This window comes from Lissotriton helveticus, chromosome 12 (assembly GCF_964261635.1).
Source record: "Lissotriton helveticus chromosome 12, aLisHel1.1, whole genome shotgun sequence".
Lineage (NCBI taxonomy): Eukaryota > Metazoa > Chordata > Amphibia > Caudata > Salamandridae > Lissotriton > Lissotriton helveticus.
In genome coordinates, this window is record NC_136073.1 from 749,982,486 (window position 1) to 749,995,737 (window position 13,252).

General features: G+C 39.9%; 1 protein-coding gene across 4 annotated transcripts in view; it reads left to right on the forward strand.

Moving 5' to 3' along the window:
- The window catches only part of PPOX (protoporphyrinogen oxidase), a 377,624-nt gene that overhangs the window by 81,892 nt on the left and 282,480 nt on the right, over positions 1–13,252 (forward strand). Inside the window, exon 1 of one of the 4 annotated variants that reach the window (XM_078669171.1) lies at positions 10,046–10,061. The exons of the other annotated variants lie outside the window; for them this stretch is intronic. The gene's annotated coding sequence lies outside the window, so the exon portion shown is untranslated. Of the gene's footprint in view, positions 1–10,045; positions 10,062–13,252 lie in introns of those variants that run through there. 4 annotated transcript variants of the gene reach the window in all.

The following is a 13,252-nucleotide window of genomic DNA, read 5'->3' on the forward strand; positions in this document are numbered from 1 at the left end:
TTTGGCAGGGTTCCCCCTGGAAAGTACAGAGCCACAGATCAGACCTGTCTCTTTTGGCGCATTGACTTTCTTTAGTCCCCTTGGGATTTTAAAAAACTCCCACACAATGTGCTCCTTTGGTTTATAGGGGGGATTATCTTCAGGCAGGAACTGCCTCTCCTCCTCCTCCTCCCCACCACTGTGGTGTTGTGGTGGTCCTTGTGGTGGTGGTGGTGGTGGTGCAGATGCTCCTGCTGATACTGTAGCCATTTCTCAATGAATAGAAACAGGTCTTCCTCACTCAAAGAACAAAGTGAGAATGAGGAAAAAAGGTGGGGGCTTTCATCATTTGGAAAACAAAACTGTTCTGAACCAATGAAAAGTGTTATTTTCAGGTCACCTGACCCGACGCGCTTACGCTACGCGCCCGGGGGCGCGCACCGGGGCGCGTAGCGTAAGCGCGTCGGGGCGCGCCCAGGGGCGCTTACATTGCGCGATCGTATGCGCTCGGGCGCTTCCGGATGCGCTTACGCCGTGCTTCATAAGATGCATCACGCGGCTACGCGATACGTCACGATGATGTTTTCGTTCGCGCCAATAGCGCAAACGGGACGCTCACCGGTACGCGCACCGGGGGGCGCCGCAACACTGCGCTTACCGGTGCGCTCACCGGTACGCGCACCGGGAGCGCACCAAGGCAAAAAATTTTTTTTAAAAAAAGGGAAAAATATACATAAAAAAAAATAGTATTACATAAATATACAATATAAAATGCATTATAAAAAAATATTATATTTCATACCTATAGAGATTTGCTATTAAAAAACCTTTGAAATTCACTGAAAAAAACATAGGTTTGAGGCCCTATATATAGTTAGGAATTAGCATTTACAAAACCTATGAAATTCACTGAAAAAGCCATAGGTTTCACACCAGTTATAGTTAGGAATTAGCATTTAAAAAACCTATTAAATTCACTGAAAAAACCATAGGTTTCACACCAGTTATAGTTAGCTGGGAATTTTACTGACATAAAACCATTGAAATTCCCACGTTATAGTTAGTTGGACTCACTATAACTTGCGCGCCTGCAATGCACTGCTGATGACGTCACATATTACATCACTCATGACATGGTCAGTGACATCACTCATGACATCACTGATGACACCATCCTTGTGACAGAGTGATAGACCTCCTTTCAGTGTAATGTAACCCCTGAAAGACATATTCAAAAATATAAACTAAAATGTACAAAAAAATGGAGATACCCATACCAGTTACAACAACCAATTCAATAATTCCACCATCTATATACACATCCACTCATTCAGCAACAGTTCTATATAGTCACTCATACATATACCCACTCATCATATGTAGTGATACACCTATACATCCTGTTACACACCGACAGTCATCCAAAAGTTACTCACACACATACTCACACATGCAAATAAACTATTGAACATCCATTTATTTGCATATACAGCTATACACACACTACCACTTTACCTCTAAGGAAACTTACACATACTTACTCTCTTAAACAATCACTTATGGAAACACATACTAATTTAAACAGGAACTCTTACAATCTCTCACTCTCACATATACTCACTTATATACATCAATACTCACATATACTAGATTAAAACATATGTAGTTACTGATAAAGACACTAGTGAGACAGTCATTCACTCACTTACACACACATATACACACTCATCCACCCATACAGTCCTGCACATATGCTGTCTTCAAAACACATACAAACAGTGAGTCAGTCATTGATGCATTTATGTGCTAAGTAATACCCCCACCAAACCATAAAGACACTCATACTTATACTAAAAAAATAATAATAACCCATATACACACACATGTAGCTACTCACCAACCCATGCAGCCACTTATACACAAAGTGAAACACTGATACATATATTTAAATATTTAAACATTACTCGCCAATATATGTATTCACTAACATACACTTAATAAGCCAGTTAACCAATCAATTTAAAAAACAAACAAACATCCATTTAGACACTTATTTAAACATATATTCTTCCATCGACCTTTATATATACATATATAAAACATATTTATTTTTCAGAAAGACACACATTCACTGGATGGTGTCATCAGTGATGTCATGAGTGATGTCACTGACCATGTCATGAGTGATGTAATATGTGACGTCATCAGCAGTGCATTGCAGACGCGCAAGTTATAGTGAATCCAACTAACTATAACGTGGGAATTTCAATAGTTTTATGTCAGTAAAATTTCCAGCTAACTATAACTGGTGTGAAACCTATGGTTTTTTCAGTAAATGAATATATATATATATATATATATATATATATATATATATATATATATATATATATATATATATAATCAGAAAACACCAACCAGAGAAATTCATTTCACTGAGCTAACTATAACTTACACCCCTGAAATGCACTACTTATGACCTCACATATTACATCACTCATTACATGGCCAGTGACATCACTGATGATATCTCAAATGACACCACTAATTACATCACTGATGACATCCTACACAGAGCCACTCACACCATATACAACCTCTCATACACCCACTCACACAACCACTCACATACCCATTCACAGACCCATACAGCTACAGACCCACTCATTCATACAGCCACTCACACAACCTCACTCGCCCATTCACTCACATACCCACTATTAGACCCATACAACCACTCACACACCCATTCAACCACTCACATAGCCATTCAAACAGCCACTCGCACAACCACTCACTCATACAGCCACTCACTCACCCATATAGCTACTCAGTCACCCATAAAGCCTTGCACACATCCATTCACTTATCTACAAAACCATTTACATACCCATTCACACATCAATACAATCACTCACTTACCCAATCACTCACTTACCCAATCACTCATCTATATAGCCACTCACAAAAATACTTGATGTGCAAACAACCACCCACTCACCCATACGCCCAGTCAAACATCCACCCACTTACCCATACATCCAGCTTTTATGGGGATTAACATGGGAAACACACTTTTATTGGCCCTTCCTTTTTCTCAGTTTTCCTACTTGACGTATCACCTCAAAACATTTCATGTACAGCAAGAATCAACTGCATATTTTTTTGGCAAAATTTTGTGAAGATTCGTCAAATGATGCCAAAGATATAGGCAAGTAAAAAAATGATTTCCTCCTACTGAAGCATATGTGTATATATATATATAAATATATATATATGTATTTACAACAGGCGGATTCACAACTAAATGACATATCCTGTTACCGCAGAAGTAACATTCAGATTGTTAAGAATACATGGACTGCACAACATCAAAAATTACAAGTGTGGAGAAGTGCGGGGTTACTCACACATGAGGAATTCAAATACCTTAAGAAGGATTATCCTGTCATTCCCTCTTGGTATTTACTCCCCAAGATTCACAAAGACACCCATGTACCACCTGGCCGTCCGATTATCTCGGCCATAGACAGTTCTCTGGAACACGTGTCTAAATACATCGACTTTTTTTTGCAAAGCCATGTTAAAAATCTTCCTTCCTATGTTAAGGATTCCTTTGATTTTCTTGCTAAAATTGAACACTTCATTTGGGAGGACAACATGGTACTCATGACTTTGGATGTTTCATCCCTTTATACCTCAATCAGACATGTGGATGGACTCAGGGCTTTGGACCATTACCTGAATAAAGACTTACCTCTCCCTACGGCACACAATAAAATGCTGGTTGACATGACCAGAATGTGCCTAGAACAAAATTTCTTCATTTTCAATGGCGCAATTTACCACCAGGTCAGAGGTGTGGCGATGGGGGCCTGTTTCTCACCTAGCTACGCGTGTCTTCACGTTGGGCTATGGGAGGAACAGGTCCTAGTCGGTCAGCACCATGATTTCTTTTCTTACAATATTGTTTTGTATTTGCGTTATATTGATGATGTTTTCTTGATTGGAGGGGCAGTGAGGAAGAGGCCAGAAAGTTTGTTGATTTGATTAATTTAAACACCATTAATCTTAATTTCACGGCAAACTATAGCACTGAGTCTATCTGTTTCTTAGATGTTGAGGTACTTGTGGAGGGCACTAGTCTTAACACCAGACTGTACAGGAAGCCGAGTGCAGGAAATACCATCTTGCACTCCAACAGTCAACACCCAGCACATTTAATTCGGAGCATTCCCTTTGGGGAAATGCTCCGAATAAGAAGAATCTGCAGTACAGATGCCGAATGCGCGGCTGCGCAGGAGGCATGCAGATTACGCTGCCTGGCTAGAGGCTATTCCACTGAAACTTTGGCCAAGGCCATCACACGTTCCAACTCAGTCAGCAGGCAGGAAGCATTAATACCCAGAATGAGGAATGCTCAACTGAATTATGATGTGACCAAGGATGCTCAAACTTGTTCTTCCAGAGCTATTTTAACATTCAACCGACAACACGGGGCTCTTCGAAAAATTATCAATAAGAATTGGAATTTAGTTCGCAGTGACCCTGTGATTGGTCACATGGTGGACACTAAACCGATTCTTACTTTTAGAAGATCCCCCTCAATGTCCAAGGCTCTAGTTAACAATACTTTAGAACCTAAGATGTCTACAACCTGGTCAGCATTGAGGAAGGGTTTCAAGACTTGCCCCCAATGTAAGGCCTGCCGCTTTGGCAGCAATAGGACACATTTCAAAAGTCCTTTTTCCGAGCATCCTACCGCCATTTCCAAGTGGCTCACATGCAAAACAGAATATGTCGTCTATGTGTTGGAGTGCCCGTGTGGGCTACAATATGTGGGCAGCACTAAGCTGCCCGCCCACAAGCGGATTCTCCAACACATACGGGCAATTTCTGGACATGACCAGAATTATCCGGTTGCCAGGCATTTCCAGGACAAACATCTAGGTGTCCCTGATTTACTTTTATTCTTTTAAATTGATTGTGTTGAGGCCTCGAGGAGAGGAGGTGACAGTGAGGCCAAGCTCCGTCTCCTTGAGACTCGATATATTCTGGAATTAAACACCAAAAATCCGAATGGCCTCAATGACAGGGAAGACCTTTACACTTGCCTTTAGAACCATCTTATATGCCTGCCCATGCCTGTCCGGATATTTTAATAACCATTGAACTGTTCCCTGTAAAGTTGTTTCCTGATGTACATATGATGAATTTTTCTCCTTTTTATCTTCAGTATATAACCATTTCTGATTTTAACTTTGGAATCACCAATGATTAATACTTTGCACTTTGTTAAACTTTGCACTTTATATTATGCACTTTATATGCCTATGACTACTATTGTGACTTGCCCACTTGGGCCCAATTTTGAATGCATATTCTCTTTGTGCCATCCATTTGCTGCTATCGAATTCTCATTATTTGCACTATTTGTAAATACTATATTCTTTTATACATATCGGAATATTTAGGGTTTTAACACTTCAGAATGTACATAGATGAATTTACTTATCGTGTGCATATACATGTTAGTGTTTCTTATTGATCAAGTTTTGCGATTTCTACATGTTTTTAGCTTGTATTTATCAATTTATATATATAATTGGTTGTAAATATGTAGATTGCTTTATCTTGAATCATGGTAGCCCACTAGGGCTTTATCCACTATTCCGGTGTATATGTTTGCAGCAATCACGTTATGAAGTATTTCCTTCATTTCTATGACACAATGTAATGCACTGTCACTTTAAAAGTCCAGCTCGATGCTCGCTGTTTGTCATGTGATCAAGCCTCCTTGGAGGCGAAACGCGTCATGGCGGCAGCGCTGGCTCTTACGGAATAAACACCGTTCACCAGCACCTTTGGGTCGGCTCTTTGTTACAAGTATTCGGACTTTGTTGTTCTGTGTGACAAGCTTCGATATATATATATATATATATATATATATATATATATATATATATATAGCTCCAAACACCAGCTAGCTGCACGCATGAGCGGGTGCACGCCAAAACGGGGGTGTACCCGTTATGTAAATCAAGGCTCCAAGCATCCACAAACGATGAGTCTGTATAGAAAGCAGCACACGCAGGGGGTGATTCCTCAAAAGATTTTAATGGGGAACCTCACAGCATACGACGCGTTTCGCCAGAGGGCTTCGTCAAGTAATGCAAAGAGCCAAGGCGCTCAACTCATTTTTAAACAAACAATCTTGCATCCACATAGTCATGAAAAGCATAGAAGGACTACAATCGTGGCAACAAATGGGTCGGCCATCTTAAGATGGTAAACTCAAGCATGTGCGCATTTATAAACACATAAAGAAAACAATCGTTTCTAAATATATATACATTATTTACATGGAACTCAACATAAATATGCTTGGAATAACATGAGATATCTAGCCCATGGATGGGCATGAACATTAGTTCCATAAGCCTTCAATGCACAATAACGCCCTGAATGGGCATACCTAAAAAACACAGGAAAGCAGTGATAAAGGTACCATTGATCAGAGTACCTAACAATATAAAGGGGCAACATTCACTTCTGCTGATATAGATATAACCCCAATTTTATGCTTGCAACATTAAAATAATTATGAAGCTAACCATGGATATCCATTCATTCTGCAATAACATGCCATCCGGCAAATTTGTGAATATTAATGCCCACGATGGGCTTTGTATCAACTGCTGCTCCTGTGAAAAGAAATGACAAGTGGATGCACCCACAAATACCGAATCAAATATTATCTTTTTACAATTGTCTAAAACCAGAATTACTGACATGAAAAGAGACCTAATAAGAATACTATTTACATATGAAGAAATGTCCTGATACAAATGGATCACAAGCAGAACAAACAAAATTAACCCAAATGAACTGAAAGTTCTTCATGCATATTAAGGCCATTCGGGTGCTTGCTCTGCAGATCAATCGCCAGTTTATACACATGTATATCACATGAGGATGGCTTAAGATCTATGGCGAGCTTTCTAGATAAACGTCCTATCCGTTATTATGAACACAATAAGATGTTGCTTGATTTTATGAGTTTCAGCTTGAAAAATAACATCTTTCTTTTCAGCAACCAGCTCTACAGGCAGATCTCAGGAGTCGCCATGGGAGCTTGCTCGGCTCCCAGCTTTGCCAACCTGTTTGTAGGTAGATGGGAAGAACAGGCCACCTGGAAAGTAATCAATCCGGAGTGGGAAAACAGAATCATAGGATGGCATCGTTATATTGACGACTTATTTATTATTCTTGATAGTCCTGTGGAATCTGCTAATGTGTTCATAGACGTGTTAAACAATAATGATATGAATTTAAAATTCACAGGGCATATCAGCAGGAGCTCAGTCAATTATCTAGATCTGACAGTGTATATTGATGACAAGGGTATGGTGCAAACCAAATTATTCAGAAAAGAGACGGCAGGCAATTCCACTCTTTTTGCCACCAGTAGCCATCCACGCCAATTGGTCGAAAGTATACCGTATGGGGAACTTTTGAGGCTTAGGCGTAATAATTCAAATCCTGATGATTTTAAGAAGGCAGCGGCCGCTAGTCTTCAGAGATTCAGGGTAAGGGGTTACAGTGAAAAAGTGCTTACTAGTGCTTTTGACCGAGCCAACAAGATGCAGAGGAAATCACTGTTGGAGCCGAAAAAAACTGTCAAAACCAAAAATGGGGCATTTTGTCTCATTACCACTTTTTCCAGTAATGCTGGGCAAATTAAAAAGATACTTAAAAAGAATTGGAATATTCTTATGTCAGACAATACCATCAAAGCTGAGTTACCCAGTAATCCTCTTGTAACGTTCAGGAAGGCGAGATCTCTCAGAGACCAGCTGGTCTCAAGTGATTACATTGCTCCTGAGAAGAAATCGAAACTCCCTGTCCTGAATGGCTTCTATCCATGTGGCCGGTGCAAGGCCTGCAAATATAGCAAGCGGACGCTTGCTTATAATGTTCCAGGTCTTTCTACACCTAAAAAGATAACGAAGTTCCTGACGTGCTCCACTGCATATGTAATTTATTGTCTCACCTGCCCTTGCGGCTTAAACTACATTGGGAGTACCACCAATGCTGTGAAACTAAGGATACTAGAGTACATGCGTGCAATAGCAAAAAAAGATGTCACATACCCCGTAGCGAGGCACTTCGAGAAAAAACATAAGAGTAACAGGGACCTGTTAACCTATATCTGTCTCGATAGTGTAGCAGCTAGTATCAGGGGTGGTGATCGTCTACAAAAACTTCGGAGATTGGAGTCCAGATATATTATTGATCTGCAGAGCAAGCACCCGAATGGCCTTAATATGCATGAAGAACTTTCAGTTCATTTGGGTTAATTTTGTTTGTTCTGCTTGTGATCCATTTGTATCAGGACATTTCTTCATATGTAAATAGTATTCTTATTAGGTCTCTTTTCATGTCAGTAATTCTGGTTTTAGACAATTGTAAAAAGATAATATTTGATTCGGTATTTGTGGGTGCATCCACTTGTCATTTCTTTTCACAGGAGCAGCAGTTGATACAAAGCCCATCGTGGGCATTAATATTCACAAATTTGCCGGATGGCATGTTATTGCAGAATGAATGGATATCCATGGTTAGCTTCATAATTATTTTAATGTTGCAAGCATAAAATTGGGGTTATACCTATATCAGCAGAAGTGAATGTTGCCCCTTTATATTGTTAGGTACTCTGATCAATGGTACCTTTATCACTGCTTTCCTGTGTTTTTTAGGTATGCCCATTCAGGGCGTTATTGTGCATTGAAGGCTTATGGAACTAATGTTCATGCCCATCCATGGGCTAGATATCTCATGTTATTCCAAGCATATTTATGTTGGGTTCCATGTAAATAATGTATATATATTTAGAAACGATTGTTTTCTTTATGTGTTTATAAATGCGCACATGCTTGAGTTTACCATCTTAAGATGGCCGACCCATTTGTTGCCACGATTGTAGTCCTTCTATGCTTTTCATGACTATGTGGATGCAAGATTGTTTGTTTAAAAATGAGTTGAGCGCCTTGGCTCTTTGCATTACTTGACGAAGCCCTCTGGCGAAACGCGTCGTATGCTGTGAGGTTCCCCATTAAAATCTTTTGAGGAATCACCCCCTGCGTGTGCTGCTTTCTATACAGACTCATCGTTTGTGGATGCTTGGAGCCTTGATAGATATATATATATATATATATATATATATATATATATATATATATATATATACCCTTTCAAAGCCGATACCTTCGCCTACTTGTGACGTCGGCCCTAGCGGGGTGGCAACCCCTTTTAAATCATACCATAGTCTTGTATCCTTTTTGTAGAAAAGACAGCCAGGGCACAAATTCCATAAAGCGTGACCATGTAATTTAAGGCAACAAGAAAATCTCCCGACGCGTTTCAAAGCACAGCTTCTTGGTCACGGGTCAGTTTAGATTTCACTAATGACAAATATAAGTACATGTGATCTACCAATTCCATAAAGGTAGGACTCTAAAGGACAAACAATAACACACCACTTTGGCGGCCATCTTTTAACGTGGGAGAATACATTTTCAAACATATTCTCTTCATTGGTGCATTACCAATTCCATTTCCCTGACACATGCCATTACAGATGAAGATAAGCAGTACCCAGTGGCTAGGCACGTTAAAAATCGACACAATAAGGATACACGCTTGGTGAAATTCTGTGTTCTAGACAGATCCCAGTATCAGAAAGAGGGGGAAATAGGGTTCAACAACTACGTAGATTAGAATCTAAATTGATTATCAAGTATAATACTATGTTTCTCAAAGGATTGAATAGGGATGAAGAATTATTAGTACATCTAGGGTGAAAGAAATTGTGATTCCTGAGTACTCCAACTTGGAAGTTAAATAATCATTGGCATGTGACTCTAAGAAAGTATGTTTACACTTTTCAGATTTCAAAAGTATGAGGGTCTAATAATGTTTTATGTTTTTGTAGGTCACAAAGGGCATTGAGTATGCAAGAGATCTTATGTCTGTGGGAGCTACCGAATAGCGGAGCTGGAATTTTCGCCTGCTGTAAGAAGGTGGTGGACCGTCAATATGTATATGTATTTAGCACACTTGGGCAGAATTGGATTACCATTGATTATGGAAAAGAGTTAAAAAGCCCACTGGGGCAATACTCAATGAAGTTTATTGAATTTTTTTGTTAATAATACAGATACTTACAAGTTATGCCATTAATACCTACATCACAGGAATGGAATTGTTAATGCACCAATGAAGAGAATATTGTTTGCCCTTTAGAGTCCTACCTTTACAGTGTTGGTAGATCACATGTACTTATATTTGTTATTGGTGAAATGTAAACTGACCCGTGACCAAGAAGCTATACTTCAAAATGCGTCGGAAGATTTTCTCGTTAACTTAAATTTTATATATATATATATGTGTGTGTGTGTATATATATATATACACACACACACACACAACTATAAATATGAAGGCATAACCAGAAAATATAAGAATCTGAACTAGGGGAGTAGAACCTTGAGATCTGGAAAAGCTATTTTGCGCAATGACATTTTATAGAAATCTATTACAATTGATGCCCTAAGCAATGCCATCCAAGGGATTTTATTGTAGAATGGGATCTATGTAGAATATGAAGTTCACTTTTTGAAAGAAATAGTAATGAAAGAAATTCTTGTCACTTAGATCATAAATAGAACTATATGTAAATGTTCAAATGGTGTGCTGTATTTTAATTGGTGGTGGTTGAGGCATGCCTCTTTAAATGGACACTCCAGTTGAAAAATTCTATGACCCTGTTGAAGGCTAACACCAAACTACGGAGGTCACTTTGTTTTGCACCATTTGGGAGATTTATATATATATAAAAAAATAAGATCCTGGAAAACGCACCCTCCTGTGCAATCTGCTTCTCTATCCAGTGGGAACATCCACACTTCGGGGTTTGGGAGAAGCTGTCAGTTGCATAATAGAGTGTGGATACCGGCATGCACACCCGGATGTGAAGCAGCGTACCCATCCTATGCTGATGACTCCCAGCTCATAATATCGGTTTCGAAACAACAAGAGATCATTGCCAGCGGCTTTCATGCCTGTTTGACAGATATTATGAGCTTCATGAGCCTAAACTTTCTTAAGATAAACACTGACAAGACAGAGGTACTGGAGTTTGGTAAGGATCTTTCACTGTGGAACAAAACTTGGTGGCCAACAGAGGCAGGTGATTGTCCCTGCCCTACCACTAAAGTCTGGAACCTTGGAGTGATCTTTGACGATCAGCTCAACTTTTCAGCCCAGGTCAATTGACTTATCTCCTCTTGCTTTTTCTTACGAAAAATGTACGTAAGATCTTTCCCTTTATTCCACAGGAGCTTCAAAAAACTGTTGTAGTAGCCCTTTTTCTTTCAAAATTAAACTACTGCAACGTGCTGTTTATGGGCATTGACAAGTCTCCGAGAATGAAACTACAGTCATTACAAAATGCGGCGGCTCGATTGTTGTTAAACATACCTATAGGCCACTCCACTTCGGTGGGCATAAGGTCACTTCATTGGCTTCCTGTCCAGCAACAAGTGGAATTTAAGGCCCTCTGTATGGGGTACAAGGCTCTATATGGAGGCAGGTCAGGGGTGATCCAGAATTTGTTTGCCTGGTACTCTCCCACTAGAACCCTTAGATCCACAAACTCCGGTCTCGTCCACACCCCCAGAATTCATAGAGCAAGATGTGGGAGGGGGGGAGGGGTCAGAGCTTATCACACTGTGCAGCTAAGATAGGGAATAAATTGCCTTCCACCATGGGACTTCAATCCAATCGGATGATCTTTAGGAAAACGCTGAAGACCTGGCTGTTCCCTTCAAGTTAAATCTTTGGTTCTACAGCCCAGTCTCCCCACGCACACACTCTGTGCCAAGACGCCACGGCATTCGAGCACTTCAAAAATAACTATCCTATCCTATCCGGTGACAAAGTTCACATGAAAGCAAGAGGGACTGCAGCTTCTGCCTGTTTCTATGAAGGAGATGACACAAGAGAAAAGGTGAGTATGGGATGGAAAGGGTGAGAGGATTGGACTTCTTCACGCTCCGGTGGAGGCGGGCGCAGGTGTGCCTACCCCTGCCCGGACCCTCCCGAGCTGAGCCTGCGGCATTACTTTGAACTCCTCAAACACAGGCATAGATCCGATTGAACGGAATTAGTCTTTGCATGTGAAAGAAGTCAGAGTTTGGTGATTACGACTTCTTGTCTCTTCCTGTGTACACACCAGGGGAGTGTGAATCCAGTTTCTCTAAACCAAAGTGAGAAACAGAAATACATACAATAGGTGGAAAATTCGCTACAAAACGTCAATGAAGCAATAATATTATAACAAATACAGAGAGTGGAATTTGAATAATTACTAATAACATCTGGAAGTTATTGAAGACTTACCTAGGGAGGATGGCAGAGAGAAGGGCGAAAAGAAAGCTGAAAGCCAAAGAACTTTTTAGCCACCATGAGGAAGACTACAGAGAAGCTAAATGGAGAGCTGGGACTGTGGAAACAACTCCCCTTTAGATGGTAAAAGAATTGAAGCAAATGCGGATTGTGGAAGTAAATAAATGGTGGGAGAAGACCACCTTGGAAAGTTATATAAAATGTGGTAGGGTCCCAAGAGTCCTTCAAATATTTGTATTACCAACATTGAGTGATTTGGATACAGATCTATTGGCACAATGGCAACCGGATACCATGGATTGGTCTAAGAAGTTAATGCAAATGGTAATTACAAATGCAGAAAGAAAATTGGCAAATGCCATTGACAAGACCAAAAAACTGGAAGACGCATTGCAGGTTTTGCAGAGAAGGAAGAGATAAAAAATGTGTTAATTAATATGGAATAGAAATTAGATAAACAAGAAAGCAAAGAAATTTAATTGGGATAGCAGGGACTATGCTGTAGTGTAGTTCCTATATTCCCAATAGGCTCTGCGCATTGGAATAATATCTTCAATAGTATAGACGTAGGACAGAGGTTAACTAGGTCTTCTACTGTCGATATTAGACTTAAGTTTTGTGTGCCAGCTAGCTCAGAGTTCACTAGAAACTTTCTCGAATAGACGAGGAGGGTTTTAACCTCCCTGGATAGACAAGAAGGGATTTAGTTTCTGACAACCATAGAACATGACAACTTTGCTCTCCCTGATCAAGAGTAAATCTCTAGAGTTGTGTGAAAACAAAAGACAGCTATTTTACTCAGTCA